This window comes from Haplochromis burtoni, unplaced genomic scaffold (assembly GCF_018398535.1).
Source record: "Haplochromis burtoni strain Fernald_Lab_line unplaced genomic scaffold, NCSU_Asbu1 Contig_38, whole genome shotgun sequence".
NCBI lineage: Eukaryota > Metazoa > Chordata > Actinopteri > Cichliformes > Cichlidae > Haplochromis > Haplochromis burtoni.
In genome coordinates, this window is record NW_024582399.1 from 1,057,784 (window position 1) to 1,071,706 (window position 13,923).

At 39.9% G+C, this 13,923-nt stretch overlaps 1 protein-coding gene across 16 annotated transcripts in view; it reads left to right on the plus strand.

Annotated features, from left to right (window-relative positions):
- The window catches only part of LOC102305355 (inositol polyphosphate-4-phosphatase type I A), an 89,893-nt gene that overhangs the window by 1,003 nt on the left and 74,967 nt on the right, over positions 1 to 13,923 (plus strand). The window lies entirely within an intron of this gene.

Genomic DNA, 13,923 nt, shown 5'->3' on the forward strand with positions numbered 1-13,923 from the left:
TATATATATATATATATATAAAAAAAATTACAGTATATAGGTTATAATCACACATTTGTGTGGAACAGGTGTTACATTTAGGCAGTTTGAGTGTGTTTTACTTTGCTTTGGTGAAAGTATTACATCCTTCAGGTCTGTCTTAATTCTTCATGTTGTAGTGTCAATAAGGTGCTGGGAACACTCCTTAGAGATTTTGGTCAACGTTACATGATAACATTGCAGAGTTGCAGCACATTTATCGGCTCCACATCTATCAGAAGATGGTGCACTGTCCAGGGACCATGTCAAGGAATGGACATGGTCAGTAAATATACTCAAGTAGGCTGTGGTGTTTAAACAATGCTCAGTTGGTACTAAGGGGCCTAAAGTGTGTCAAGAAAATATCCCCTATACCATGACACCATCAGCAGCAGTCTGAACTGTTGATATGAAGCCATACAGATCCATGCTTTCATGTTGTTTACATCAAATTCTGACTCATCTTTCTAATCTTCTATTGTCCAGTTTTAGCGAGCCTGTGTGAACCATGGCCTCAGCTTCCTGCTGTTATCTGACCGGAGTGGCATACAGTGTGGTCTTCTACTGTTGAGATGCTCTTCTGCATACATTGATTGTAAAAAGTGCATATTTGAGTTACTGTTGCCTTCCTTTCAGGTCAAAGCAGTCTGGCCATTCCCTTGTTGGCCATTCTCTGTAAACCCTGATGATTGTGTGGGAAAATCCCAGCACATCAGCAGTTTCTGATTTACCCAGACAAGCTGCCATGCCACATTCAGTGTCACTTAAATCACCTTTCTTCCACATCCTGATGTGCAGTTGCCATGTGATTGGCTGGTTAAAATTTGTGTGTTAACGAGCAGTTGAACAGCTGTATCCGTCTGGTGAAGTGTTCGCTGAGTTTATATGTAATATTTTAGAAGTCAGGGAGGCTTTGAAACAGTGATTTTTTTTCTTTTAATGATTTCTTACAGTTTTTTGTTTACATCTTTGCCTGTGCAGCAGTTAAACCGAGTAATGGAGACAGTAACTAACAGAAAAAGAGGGAATTCTGATTATGACTCAGGATTGGCCACATTTGAGGGTTAACTTCCTCTAAATAAATCCAGTTTATGAGAAAGAAGAGCGGCAAATACACTTGCTTGCTGTTGATCGTTAATTACCTTCGAGTGAAGAGGCTTCGCATGTCAAGTTAAATAAATTTAGTCCCTGAATTTAGAAAGATGGCGTATTGATTCTGTCTGTATTGACAGATTGATGTGATTTGAAGCCATCTGGTCACTGCCCTCCTCTGTCTCTGTTATATTTGTGTGTGCGCGTGGTGACTCATCAAACTCTCCCACTCAGTGCCGAGCTGGGGGTCAGGCGGCAGCACGTTGATTCATCTTCATCCGCGTCTCCCTCTGCGCTCTCGTCATGTATACAGCGAGCACGTGTGCGGCGGCGGTCGTGGCAGATGTTCTCTGTTGTCTCATTACCCGTCTGTTTTAATACATGCAGGAGGAGAAGTATGTAGCTTACATAATGAGGAGGAGGAGGCCGGTTGGTAATGAGCTGTGTCATCCTCTTCATCAAAATACATCGCTCCATAAACCCTCGATGTTATCAGGTCATGTTAAACACAAAGATGGAAAGACAGTGGAGATGAGCTAGTAGATCCGCTGCCATCAGCATTTTGCTGGGATTCAGGACATAAGCAAAACTGAATAAAACCAAAGAGAAACGTTTCATCACATCTGCTAGTTCTGGTTTCATTTATTGAGATCAGCGACTAATGAGAAGTTACTACACCAATAACTAGACTGTGGGTATCTGCTGATACCAAGCACTGGTCTGATACAAGTGTAAAACTAATTTAAAGTTAAATTAATAATATCTACTTTGAGCAAAGTCTTGAGCCACCTCTCACTTCTTTATATTTTGCTTCCATGGAGCCAGACCTTTCTTTCATTTTTTAAGTGCTCTTGAACAATAGTTCTCCAGGCTTTCTGAAGGTTTTCAAAAGTTTTTTTTCCTTTTTTTTTGTTAACCCATGTAACACTGACATATGAATCACTTGAGCACAAAAGGCTCAAGGGATGAACCAGTGTTGTGTCTGCACACAACAGACAGCTCAGCAAAGAATCAATTTTAAAATGTATCTTTAGGCACTTTTTTACTATCATCCTGCCACAGAAACACAAACATTTGTTTCCATTTCTTCAGTTGAATCTATGAAAATTGCCAAAGATAAGTCCATGGAAAATTCCAAAAAACAAAATAGTATTTATTTTCACAAACATGTTGATTCCCAAAGAGATGTTACTTGAAATTGTTTGCATATCTCAGCATGGTGTGCAGTTTGTCCTTATAAAAATCAGAGGAAATTGGACAATCGGAGGTCAAAGAAGTGGCAAGCCTAAAAAGAGAACTGTCTACAAGAGATGAACTGTATTTGAAAGTCACGTCTTTAACAGTGAGAAAAAAAAATCCAGCAATCCTGCTTTCAGCCAGTGGTGTCGGAGGTCTGTGTCTAAATTAATGAATTATGAACACAGTAAAGTACCATCATCTGGAAAGCACCTGATTGGCAGTGGCTTCATGTTCCAGCATGACAATGACAAACAAAATAAAGAAATGAGCGGTGACTCGAGACTTTTATACAGTACTGTGTAACGAGACGTTATCTCACAGAGGCACCAACAAATATTCTAAAGGTAATTTAAGGTTACATTTCAGTTTCCCGCAAAGATGTCTTCATGTCTGTTGCAGTTCCAACCGATCAACAGAAACTGAAAGACATGTAAAGCTTTCTTGCAGTAGAGTATACAAACCAAATGTTATTCACATTTAAATACCATGCATGCATGCATGCATACCATGCTTATGTGGCAATTGTACTGACCTTTAATCTCTGATATACAGTTGAACAGGTCTACCTCAAAGTCTGGTGAGTGTAATTTTAACCTGATAAGTATCTTATTTTTACCTTATCTTACTTCTGTTCAGGAAAAGAAAAGGAAATAATTTTAATTCCAGATTTGCAAGAGTTATTTAGTTTCTTCTACAAATATCTTTTGTGAACAGTTCTTTTTAAACCACAAAGAAAAGTTCTGGTAAGAAATTAACCATATTGTAGTAGACTTAGAGTTTAGATAAAGTCCTTACATGGTAGTGTCTTGCCCAAGGATACTTTAGCATGCAGACTGGCACCAATCATCAGTTTAGCAGATGACCTGCTCTACCGCCTAGCTACAGCTACCCGAGCAAACTTAATAAAATAAATAGTTAGTAAAATACAAGGAGACCGGTTCAGATTGATTAAGAGGAATTTGAAAAGTTCTGCTTCAAGCTAGTGTAAAATTGTAATGACGAGTTGGCTATAAAATAGTTTAGATGCTTTGATTTGACCATGTCTGCACTGGTTTTTCAGATGGAAACTGAAAACGAGTGTCACTTGAAACCGGTTCCAAATTTTTCCAAAGAATGAGACTTTTATGTGCTTTTATCAGCTTTATTAATCCATGCAGGTTCTGGCTCATTATATTTTCTGTAACTTATTTCAGTTGAGGTGAAGCCAACAGCAACATGCTGAAACATGAATGAAAACGATCGTCATGCAAATATTTTTTCACCTCCTCCATTTTAAATGTGGGAGAAGTATTTCAGATAATAAAGCAGTTGTATCAACACTGAAAATGTGCGTGGGTATACTTGTTTCCTCATGTAAAACCAGGTTAAGAATCAATAAAGGGACTCGATAAAGAAACACATCAGTAAGCCAATTCGATAATGACTTTGCTATCAATAAAGCCTCTGTCAAATAGAGTAGGAAAAAAGTATTTCTGCCACTACAGCTATTATAATATGCAGTTTTGAATGTCCGAATTTGTTGCTTAGTCCTCTGTGATCTAAGTCTTCACCATTGCTTACCCCAGTGGTGTCCAAACCCAGGCATCAAGGGCCGGTGTCCTGCAGGTTCTAGATGTGTCCTTGATCTATCACAGCTGATTTAAATGGCTAAATTATTTCCTCAACATGTCTTGAAGTTCTGCAGAGGCCTGGTAATGAAGTAATCATTTGATTCAGGTGTGTAGACCCCTATTATCCTTCTATCAGAACACAAAATATTGATTTATTTGATTGTTCTCTTGAGTCTCTTTCAGGGAACAAAGAAAAATAATCCTTTGAACTTGCGCACCAAAAACATTTTCTCCAAATTAAGTAAGTAAAGTAAGTTTGGAGTTTCTTTTCAGATCCTTTCTAGCTTCTGTCCCTTTAAAAGCCATCTGTTTTCTCGTTGGCTGCCCCTCATAAACAGATGGCTTGAATCGCAGGTGGGTGGAGCCAAGATGTCAGCTCTCAGTGACATCAAACAGAGCCTAATGTAAGAAAAGAAAGCATTTGACACTGAGCGCAGAGCAGTCTGAAGCCTGGGGAATGACTGACCTTTACACGTGGTGATCTCATTATGCTTTTAATATGAGAATCCACCATTGTAACCACACAGGCTTATATTTGACACCATTTTGGAGAGGTGCAGTTTGGGTATGATGGGACACCTCTTGAGGAGATGTTGTTGCTTTTTCTGGCAGAGAAGGTATTAAGTGGCTCAGATATTTGGGAAGCAGCGAGCTGGAGTCAAATGTTTGCAGACAGGCAGGGAAAATAGGAGGATGCAAACCTTGAGGAATGATATACTGATTTCTCCCTGCAAGACGAATAAGAAATTTATTTTGAATTTCTTTTAAATTTTGATTTGCCCTACTGCTAGTCAGTGCGGTCTAGACTTTGTGAACTATGTTTGCAGATGACATTGTTATCCATAGTGGGTGTGTAAAGGAGGAGGAGGAGGAGAGTCCAGAGTCGCAATGAGGGTGCTACACCAGAAGCCTCCTTCTGATCGCTTTAGTTGCTAGCAACCAGTTGGCGTGATGAGTCCTTCCTTTCACTGAATGTGTAAGAAACTAAAGCCCTGAGTGTTGATTTTAGAAAGTTCTCTTTTCTTGCTCATCACCCACTTTTATTAAAACTGCTGATATTGGGATTGTGGAGAGTTATAAGTAAGTAGGTAAAATGTATTTATATAGCGCTTTTCACAGCTAAAAATCACAAAGTGCTTTACAACACAAGAAATGGAAATATAAAAAATGTAAAACAATAAAAACAACATAAGAGGAAATTAATCAAATGCTTTTCTAAATAAAAATTTCTTCAGCTGTTTTTTAAAAGGATCAATGGAGTCCATGCAGCATAGAGACAGTGGAAGAGAATACCACAACCGTGGTGCCACTGCCTGAAAGGCCCGATCACCACGAGTTCTAAAACGAGTGCACGGTACCACCAGCAGTCTCTGATCTAATGACTTTAAAGCTCGAGAAGATGAATTTGGTTTCAGCAGGTCAGATAAATATTGGGGAGCTTGACCATGTAGGGCCCTAAAGGTTAGAACTTAAATTTTAAAATGAAACCTAAAACTTACAGGCAACCAGTGAAGGGAGGCTAAAACTGGAGTAATATGAGATCTTCTCTTGGTGCCTGTTAAGAGATGTGCTGCAACATTCTGCACAGTCTGAAGATGATTTAAGGCTGATTTGTTGACCATTACAGTAGTCTAAATGGGAGGAAATAAAAGCATGAATAATCGTCTCAAGGTCAGGCTTTGACACCATTAGTCTGAGTTTTGAAATATTCCTTAAATGATAAAAACAGTTTCGGACCAGCTGCTTAGAATGCTGCTCGAGCGACATCGAGCTGTCAAATATGACACCGAGGTTTCTAAGGCTCGATTTTACATAAGGGTCTAAGAAGCTGATATGCTGCCTAATTTCTGAGACCATGTTGTCTGGAGCAATAATTAGAGTTTCTGTTTTATCAGAGTTTAGTTGGAGGAAATTGTCATTTAACCATTGGTTGATTTCTGTCTGTTGCTCTTATTGTAATTATAACTTTAATATTATTGTTTTGTTTACTCTTATTGTTGCCTGCTCCTAAACTAATTTCCCCTTGTGGGACAATAAAGAATTTTAAATTCAATTGAAATTGATTGCTGCTAGGCCTGCCACAAATGATTATTTTGATAGTCGACTAGTCACCGATTATTTTTGCGATTAGTCGACTAATCAGATCATGCATCCATTGGAAGTAAAACGTACAGCTTATTGCACCAGCAGCATCTGCTCTTGTATAACTATCATTAGCTTACAGCTTTAAGTGTTTAAGGTATGTGCTAACTAAAAATAAAGACAAGATAATAGTTTATTAAATTTTAATGAAATTTGCAGATTGTTTCGGTGAAGTTTAATAAACCCCTTGCTATCTAAAATATAACAGGACATCGGAGTATATTCTTGAGCATCTCACACTCCTGATGATCAGTTGTCTGCTTGACGTTTATTCAGCTGTGTAAAAACTATAACTTTCATCTCAGCCAAACCGATTTACTCAGGAACAAATAAAATACTGAAACGGGCTCTAGTGAGCCTTGAACCCCGGCTATCGAGCTAGTGGGTAACAGACGTCTCCGAAAACGTCGGAACGCTTTTGAAAATATGTGGTGTCTTGATAAACTGAGCAGATATTTGAGGTTTACACAGCTACATTCTCGCCTGAAAATATGTTAAACGTTTATTTTGTGACCCAGAAAGAATAATAAGAGTAATATTAAAACTAACTAGCTGCTGCCATTGTTGGAAACTGAGCTGGGCCGCGCTGTGAATTCTGGAATAGGTTGGGCCACGAAGTATACACCCGACGCATCCTTCAAATCTAGAAAAATGAAGGACGCATTTGTCAGCCCCATTTTTCGGAGTCTTCGAATTTGCACAGTCTTTGTTGTGTCGCTGTAACGTAATCGGCCTACAAATGCGGGCACAGGAGGATGCGGTTCCTGAATTTGGACACAGCTACGATACCGGACACTGCTTCTTCTTCTTCGGGGTTTAACGGCAGCTGGCATCCTTGTGCATGCAGTGCTGCCATCTTCTGTTTCAGTCCGTTATTACACAATTAAATCCTACTACTTATTTCTGCGTCTTTCAGGATCTTACAAAGCTTCAAATGACGCGTCGACTATTAAATTAGTCGTTGACGATTTTAATAGTCGACATAATCGTGACTAGTCCTCTAATTGTGGCAGCCCTAATTGCTGCTGTCACTCTTAGTTTGTATGAAAGATGCAGACTTGTCTGCAAACACTCAACTACTTGCAGAGGAGAACTCAAACTGGTGTAAACTGGAGATGGGGCCTCAGTGCTGCATTTAACACATTAAAAGGGCCCTGATGTTGGAAGGGCCCTTTTAAGGGTGTGCAACACAACACATTTCTGGTTTGTGTTGCACTTGTTGCAGTTAACAAATGTTTGCAGACAAGTTGGCGTCTACCATGCAAACTATGGCTAACTGCAGCAGTCTGCTAGCAACCAATTTCAAGGATGTTTTTGTGCAGCACCCACTTTACCTCGCATCCAATTTCAACCATTGACTGCCAGGAACCCCAGGGAGCCCCTTGCCAAACGGTAATACACATTTTTCCTTAGCAACTAGTAGTTGCCTGGTGGTTGCTGACTGGGCCGCTTGTGTCTTGTTTGTAAATGATTTGAAAGAAAATCAAATGTGCGGTGATACAGTGGGGCAAAAAAGTATTTAGTCAGCCACCGATTGTGCAAGTTCCCCCACCTAAAATGATGACAGAGGTCAGTAATTTGCACCAGAGGTACACTTCAACTGTGAGAGACAGAATGTGAAAAAAAAATCCATGAATCCACATGGTAGGATTTGTAAAGAATTTATTCGTAAATCAGGGTGGAAAATAAGTATTTGGTCAATAACAAAAATACAACTCAATACTTTGTAACATAACCTTTGTTGGCAATAACAGAGGTCAAACGTTTACTATAGGTCTTTACCAGGTTTGCACACACAGTAGCTGGTATTTTGGCCCATTCCTCCATGCAGATCTTCTCGAGAGCAGTGATGTTTTGTGTATATATTTATTTATATTTAGATTTCTTCATACATTCTTATATAGTTCTATATTGTGTATTTTGTTGTACAGTTATTTTATTTTCAACTTTAATTTATATATTTTATCTTATTCTCCCAGTTAAATTTACCCTTCATTCTAATTTGTGTTGTACAGTTATTTCATTTTTAACCTTAATTTATATTTTATTCCTTCCTAGTTAAATTTACCCTTTTTAATTTTTCATATTTATTTCCTATCTTATTCATAGCCTTTCCTTTTTTTGTTTTCTTTAGGTCACGAGCAGTTGTCCAAGCATTTCACTACATATCGTACTGTGTATGACTGTGTACGTGACAAATAAAATTTGAATTTGAATTTGAATTTGAGATTTCTCGAGAGCAGTGATGTTTTGGGGCTGTCGCCGAGCAACACGGACTTTCAACTCCCGCCACAGATTTTCTATGGGGTTGAGGTCTGGAGACTGGCTAGGCCACTCCAGGACTTTCAAATGCTTCTTACGGAGCCACTCCTTTGTTGCCCGGGCGGTGTGTTTTGGATCATTGTCATGTTGGAAGACCCAGCCTCGTTTCATCTTCAAAGTTCTCACTGATGGAAGGAGGTTTTGGCTCAAAATCTCACGATACATGGCCCCATTCATTCTGTCCTTAACACGGATCAGTCGTCCTGTCCCCTTGGCAGAAAAACAGCCCCATAGCATGATGTTTCCACCCCCATGCTTCACAGTAGGTATGGTGTTCTTGGGATGCAACTCAGTATTCTTCTTCCTCCAAACACGACGAGTTGAGTTTATACCAAAAAGTTCTACTTTGGTTTCATCTGACCACATGACATTCTCCCAATCCTCTGCTGTATCATCCATGTGCTCTCTGGCAAACTTCAGACGGGCCTGGACATGCACTGGCTTCAGCAGCGGAACACGTCTGGCACTGCGGGATTTGATTCCCTGCCGTTGTAGTGTGTTACTGATGGTGACCTTTGTTACTTTGGTCCCAGCTCTCTGCAGGTCATTCACCAGGTCCCCCCGTGTGGTTCTGGGATCTTTGCTCACCGTTCTCATGATCATTTTGACCCCACGGGATGAGATCTTGCGTGGAGCCCCAGATCGAGGGAGATTATCAGTGGTCTTGTATGTCTTCCATTTTCTGATGATTGCTCCCACAGTTGATTTTTTCACACCAAGCTGCTTGCCTATTGTAGATTCACTCTTCCCAGTCTGGTGCAGGTCTACAATACTTTTCCTGGTGTCCTTCCAAAGCTCTTTGGTCTTGGCCATGGCGGAGTTTGGAGTCTGACTGTTTGAGGCTGTGGACAGGTGTCTTTTATACAGATGATGAGTTCAAACAGGTGCCATTCATACAGGTAACGAGTGGGGGACAGAAAAGCTTCTTACAGAAGACGTTACAGGTCTGTGAGAGCCAGAGATTTTCCTTGTTTGAGGTGACCAAATACTTATTTTCCACCCTGATTTACGAATAAATTCTTTACAAATCCTACCATGTGAATTCATGGATTTTTTTTTCACATTCTGTCTCTCACAGTTGAAGTGTACCTCTGGTGCAAATTACTGACCTCTGTCATCATTTTAAGTGGGGGAACTTGCACAATCGGTGGCTGACTAAATACTTTTTTGCCCCACTGTATGTAGAGGGAAAGGAAGAATTCTAGCGAGGAAGGAGGTAGAATAATATAAGCAATGCTGTGTTTTTGGTATATACAGTTGTCCATATGTGTCTGCAGGGAAGTGAAATCTTAGTCTTAAAGGGTGACGATGACCTTTATTTAAAAGGCATTGAGGTGAGTAACCAGTCAGGATGTTGGCATATCTTACTTTATTGGCTTCTTTACTACCCCCTTCCTCCAACACCCAGCCTATTGATATTATTTTTGCCTACAGCAGCCTTAGTGCTCCGTCTTGCCGCCTTCATCATGGTGACATTTTTTTGTGTCATTGTGATGATTCATTATTAGTGACTTACTTCTCCTTCGCACCAGATAAGGTCACGTAGAACTGTTTATTAGCGGTTTTTCTTTCCACCCTTATGAGCAAAATAAATTTTTCCTGCACATGCAAGCACTGAAGCATTTCACTTTTCACACGACTCAAGGGACAAGACGGTGAAATAAAGCCAGCAGTCTGAGTATCAGTTTTCACAATTAGAGCTGTGGAAAGTTTTATTTTCTAGTAATTGTAAGTCAGCTTCACCACATAGAGATTTTATGTTAGATAACTGTTGCTTTCATGGCTGAAGTGTGACTGGTAGTTTTACTTTGTCATTACAAACATACTTAGTAAGTGGATAAAGGGCCGTGATTGAGAAAAGGATGAAGAATAGTTAGCAAAAAACAAAAGGTGGTTTCAAAACTCCCTGATTTTTGTGCCCACATGAGGAATTTAATGGCAGTTCAGTCTCTGAATTCATGTTAAAATCTTATTTTAAGCCACAATTAGAGCACAAGCCAACTTAAAAAGACTGAGTTTTGACAACTTTTAAGGACAAAGAAAAAACATGGATTTGCTACTTTTTAGTAATGACAAATGCCACCATCCTGGTGTTGTAGTGCTGTCAAATGTGCCAAATATCACATTTGATTTTGTGTATTGTATTTTATAGATGGGTTTTTAAAAGACAGAATTGATCTTGAGTCTCACTTTGTGAACAAAGCACAGCAGAATGGCCCTTAATAGATTTGTTGACCTGTCCCTTTCCCCAAAGAGCCAGTCTACAGCAGAATTTGGGAATGGTGTATCGAATGCCAACTTAATATAAAATAGTTCACAGTATGTAAAATCTCACCACTAGATCTCAGTTGATTGGAGATTGCAGTCGACTGAGTTGTTTTCTTTCCACTCCGAGTTTAAGTTCATAATCTATGGTGGTCAGTGTAGGACTAACAACTCTGGCTGCCACAGCTTACCATGTGAGTTCACATCTATGTACTTCGGAGGAGGCTGTAAAACTTTGTGGAAGGAGTCTAATACAAGTTGATGAGTTGGTGAAGCTCACTAATGTCTGATGACAGCAATATGGAGATGGATTTTTGAGGATGTCTTAAACTTTACTGTTGGTAAGCGTGGATGTTTTTGCTGCTGTTAGCCTCTGTTACCTGCTGTTAGCCTGCATTAGTGAAACTTTGCTTTGAAGTGGATTTAACATTGTTGGACTCGGACACTTGGTGAATAAACTCTCATACTATGAGAAAATGTAATCAAACTGTTTATCAGAGGGAAATGTTAGGACACTGGAGCCTCACATTAGTTACATTAGTTGATATCATGTTCGCTGATAACCAGCTGCTGTTGTTTAGCCAGCTTTTTCTCAGCTGTCTGGAGATGTGAGGGTCGCATTTCTAATCTGCTGACAGTAATTAACTGCGTCAATATTGTGAGTAAATGAGCATGTTTAAGCACATTATCATGTGTTAGAGCTAGAGCTGGGCGATAGAACGATAACGATATGTATCGCGATATAACTTTTACTCGATAGAGAAATTAAGCTATCGCGATAGACCTCGCCGCTCTTGTCCTCAAAAAATAAAAAAAAAAAAAAAAAAAAAAAAAAAGGTCAGCCAATCCAAATTAAGTAGCGCAGAGCCGAACCAATCACAGCCGCAGCGTCACGTCGCGTGACTTGTTACGTACAGCACAAGTGCCAAGCCGCACGTGTGTTTGTTTGGGAAGCAGCCAGCGGGTAATGGAGGAAATGAGTGTGCCGACTAGAAAAATCAACCGAGCGTGACCGAAGAGAAAACAGATGATGGTTCCAAGCCGGAGAGATTGTCGAACGGAAGAGCCATAGAAGTTCCGTAGTGTGAAGGTATTTCGGCTATTTCAAGTCTGACAAAAAACAGAGTAGCGTGCACTGTAAATTGTGCCGAAAGCAAGTCTGGAAATACAATAAACTGGTGCATGCGTCACACTGTGCGCCACGTTATTGTTTCGGTGAAATGAATTTCTACAATACTGTTACTGTTAATTCTACTCTCTGCAGTGTTTAAATGCTTACATATACACACAGTTACTGTCCCGTCCACACATACGACTCGGTTCTGCTTCTAATAGGGCTTCGGAGTTGACGTCACGCCGCAATGCATTGTGGGAGCGCGGCGGCATTTTCGGGGTCTACGAATCAAATCAAACACACTGTGTTGGAACGACGATTACAAGATGCTTAAAAGCTGCTCAAACGAGAATGGACTGTATAGAGACCGATTGCGTCCAGAGGCGAAGCGGCGGTACTTGCAGAAAATAGCTGCAGTGGAAATGTGGACCCGTATGAAATACGGCCGTGGAGTAGAAACCCTGAAGACCAACCGCTATTGACGTAGCCTGACATATTTCATACCTTGTCTGTGGAGTCAGCGCGTACAAGTGGTCATTCAAACAAAGGTAAGTCAGCTCGAGTACTGCGTGTAAAATGTGTTTGATTTCCCTGCAAACATTCACATTAGTGCAGCATAAATTCATTCATGAGGGGAAATTACAGTGAGAACATGTGGAGGCTGTTAGAGGGATAACATAGTGAGTTCAGTGCATTGATGAGACACTGTCCTGAAGCATTTAGTTATTCTTTATGGTTAAAGAAATTGCAATGTTTTATTCATATTTATTATAAATAATCCTAATTACACATCTTGCATCCATATATGTATCTTGTGTCACTAAAAATACATTTTATTTTAGTTTTATATATTGATCAATGACCTGCAGAATCTCCTTATCATATTAAGTGATTCATAATTGTCACTTTATGCTTTCTCCATCTCTACAGTGATGACATCCTTGCATTACATACTTTAGGTTCATTTTCTGCAGGCAGGTTTCTGACAGAACAGACAGATTTAGACTATAACCTGCAGCGTTCTATAGATGGACACATAAAGAAATGAAAAATGACATGTCTGTGCTAACTTTCTAAACACTTTGTTACATTTATGATAAAGTAGATAAAACACATTTGTGTCGGCCTTGGCTCATAGTTCTTGTCTTTAAATGAACTTTGTGTGTGTTTCAGGTGCTGCACTCTAAGACTGAATGAACCAGCATTGCAGCCATGGGTCACTGTGAGCATCACAGGGAAGGTTGAAGCCGCCCGCTGCAGCTGCATGGCCGGAGTCGCAGAGACCTGCAGCCATGTCGCTGCTCTTCTGTCTAAAGTAGATGGAACAGTGTTGATCCGTGGCACAAGGACTGTTACACATGAACCTGCATACTGGGTTTGCTGGGTAATGTGACCAAGATACAGCCAGAGGTTGGCCATAAGATAGACTTCTCCTCTTCAGCTGCCCAAAAAAAGGCTCTTGATCAAAACATACACAGACAATCTGTAGTGACAGGGAAAAGGAGCCTCAAAACAGAAAAATCCCACCTGCTACTGTGGAGGAGTTGTCACTGCTATAATGCCATCATGTTTTATCTAGGGGTCTAGATGTATGCCTGTAGTGCACTGCCGTGTAAATAATTTGCATTTACTGAATATGTACTGACTGAGTCCCGCTGTTCAAAAGTTGAATAAAGAAACAAAATAATTTTGCCTTTTTTTTTTTTTATTAAAACCACTTTATAGAACATCACATCAGTTACAGTGATGATGTCATTTACAGTTTACAAATGACAAAATGTTTACATAAAATCATGAGTGTTTACATGATATCACCCACTACTAACATTACTTTATTTACTGTATCTTTTGAAAAAATAACAGCACAAGACTTAAGAATATTTAACAGGAGCAGGTTTCATTCTTCTCTGGTTTTATTATCACACTGTTCACCAAACGCAGCAAACTTCACCATCTTATCCAGGAGGGTCACCTCTTCACCCTCACATGGAAGAAGTAATCTGATTGGCATGGTGGTATGTTTGAAGCAGGTCCCTCGTGTAGCGCTGGAACCCAGTCATGATGTGTTTCACCCATTTCATCGGCTGGTTTGCTGCAATAATGTCAAATAATTAGCAACTC